Raw genomic sequence first — 3102 nt, 5'->3', positions numbered from 1 at the left:
TTCTGTCCATTTCTGCTATACAGCAATGTGATCCAGTCATACATATATATAATATTCATACTATATATATATATATATATATATATATATTCTTCTTTTCACATTATTCTCCATCATGTTCCATCACAAGTGACTAGATGTGTTTTCCTGTGCTATACAGCAGGATATCATGGCTTATCCAATTCGAATGCAATAGTTTACATCTACTAACTAACCCCAAATTCCAAGTCCACCCCACTCCCTCCCTCTCCTCCTTGGCAACCACAAGTCTGTTCTATATGTCCATCCTAAACAAATGTGTTTTATTTATTTATTTTATTTTATTTTATTTTTCGGGCTGTCAATGTGGCATATGGAGGTTCCCAGACTGGAGCTGAATCAGAGCTGTAGCTGCCGGCCTACACCACAGCCACAGCAATGTAGGATCTGAGCCGAGACTGACACCTACACTGCAGCTCATGGCAACACCGGATTTTTAACCCTCTGAGCAAGGCCTGGGATCTAACCTGTGTCCTCATGGGTATTAGATTCATTTCCACTGAGCCACAATGGGAATTCCCTAAACAACGGTTTTAAATCATTAATCTTATACCTCAATTTTGGGAGATGCACGTGAATACAGTTTTCTTCGGTTTTTCTGTCCATGTGGACAGACTTGCTGCAAACCATTGGGGGTCAAGCAGGGGTTTTAGGATTACATTTTAAAAACCATGATTCTAGACAAAAAAATATAACTCATGTTTTCCAATTTCACTCATGGGCCATAATTCCCAAATATCTATCTCAGTCATTCCCTTAAGACAGTGTATCTTTCTGTACATCTCCTACTGGATGTTGATATGTGAAGGAATCTCAAAATTACATCAACATTTTCAGTGCCTAAACATGCTCGGGGGCGGGGCGGGGGGGACGCCCATTGCATGGGGAAGTTCCCAGGCTAGGGTGGAATCAGAGCTGCAGCTGCCAGCCTACACCATAGCCACAGCCACAGCAATGCCAGATCCTAGCCACGTCTGTGACCTACATCACAGCTCACGGCAATGCCAGATCCTTAATCCATTGAGCAAGGTGAGGGATCAAATCCACATCCTTGTGGATATTAGTTGGGTTCATAACCTGCTGCGCCACAATGAGAACTCCTAATCAATCAATTTGGTTTTGGTAACTATTCAGAAAATATAGAATTACCTAGAAATTCTTTCCTTTCCTTCATGTTTCACTTATAATCAGCCACCAGTCTTTATCAACTCTATCCTCTAAATATACTGTACCTGACCTTTTCTCTCCATCATGCTGATATTACTTTTCTTTAGGATTGTGTTATTTCCTGCCTGTTTTAGTGCAATCACTTCCATATTGTTCTAGCCCTCTTGCTCTTTTCTAATTTATATTTCATTTTGATTATAAGGATAATCGTTTTAAAAATCCAAAGGTAATTATGTCTTAGATCCACTTAAAGTTCCCTCAAAGCTCCATATTGTTTTCAGGGAAAAAAAAATCATCAAAATCCTTAGCACCACATGCAAGTTTCATCATGATCTGGCCTTGGTCCACTTCTCTGTCACTTTGCCAGCACTAACATTTCAAACTTTTGATATCTGTATACCTTGATATTCCATGCCACCATTGCTTTTGCACTCAATATTCCCTCCAGCACCCTCCTGCTAAGCACCTTTCTCCCAAATCTGCTTTTATGCTTGGCTGACCCAAGACACAGTTCTACAAGACACCATTCAAAACTGACACCTCACTGAAAGAGCCTTCCCTGAAATGCTTCTTCTTCCACCATCAGGTGGATACATCACTGCTCTGTAATTCTCTATATAACTCAATCATAGCACTTTACATATATTTTTAAGGAAAATATGTTCAATGTTATAAGAAACTAGGAAAATGGGCAAGAAAATCATAAGATACAGTTCCATACAAATCAGACTGGCAAGGATTAAAAACCTGTTCATGGGGAGCATTGCAATTAATGGTAATGGGAATGTTCAACCACTGCTGGTGAAAGAAATGAGTCACTTTGGAAAACAATGTACATTGCCAGCAATTCTGCTCCTGGTTATATACCTTAAGCTCTTACATGTATACATATAGTCATAATAGTATTTGTTTCCAAGGACCAAAAATTAGAAACATCTCAAACATGTTTATACATGACAAAAGCATGGATAAATTGGGAATATTCATACAATGAAATGCTTACTGAATGATTGTGAAAATAACTCAACTACAGTGACATGAACTATCATGAACACATGTCATGAGAAAACAATCAATCAAAAAAGCAAGTTGCAGAGGAATACATGTAAATCTAAAAATATATATAGCTTAGTGAAAATAAGTGTTTTGGGAGTTCCCATTGTGGCTCAGTGGATTAAGAACACAAAGTAGTCTCCATGAGGATACAGGTTCTATCTCTGGCCTCCCTCAGTGGCTTAAGGATCTTGGGGTGCTACAAGCTGTGGCATAGGTTGCAGATGTGGCTTGGATCCTATGTTGCTGTGGCTGTGGTGTAGGCTGGCAGTAGGCTGGCAGCTGGAGCTCTGAATTGACCCCTGGCCTGAGAACTTCCATATGCCGCAGGTGCAGCCATAAAAAGAAAAAAAAAATAAGTAAATAAAAAAGTGTTTTAGGAGTTCCCTCCATGGCGCAGTGGAAACGAATCCGACTAGTATTCATGAGGATGCATGTTTGATCCCTGGCCTTGTGCAGTGGGTCAGGGATCGGGTGTTGCTGGGAGCTGTGGTGTTGGTCACGGATGCAGCGTGGATCTCGAATTGCTGTGGCTGTGGTATAGGCCTGAAGTTGCAGCTCTGATTTGACCCCTAGCCTGGGAACCTCCATATGCTGTGGGTGCAGCCCTAAAAAGCAAAAAAAAGAAGAAAAAAAACACCAAAAAACAAAAAAACAAAACCCCCCACTGTTTTAAAAATTGTCTTTATGTTTTTATGTTGTTGATCCCTGAATAGGTGAAATATAAACTACTACTGCTAAAAAAAAAAAAAAAAAAAAAAAAAAAAAAAAAAAAAAAAAAAAAAAAAGCCTGTAGAGTGACAAGTAGGTCCTCTATAGGAAGTTTCAATTCTACCACAGTTA

The sequence above is a fragment of the Sus scrofa genome, chromosome 9 (assembly GCF_000003025.6).
Source record: "Sus scrofa isolate TJ Tabasco breed Duroc chromosome 9, Sscrofa11.1, whole genome shotgun sequence".
Taxonomy (NCBI): Eukaryota; Metazoa; Chordata; class Mammalia; order Artiodactyla; family Suidae; genus Sus; species Sus scrofa.
This window is presented reverse-complemented; position numbering follows the sequence as displayed.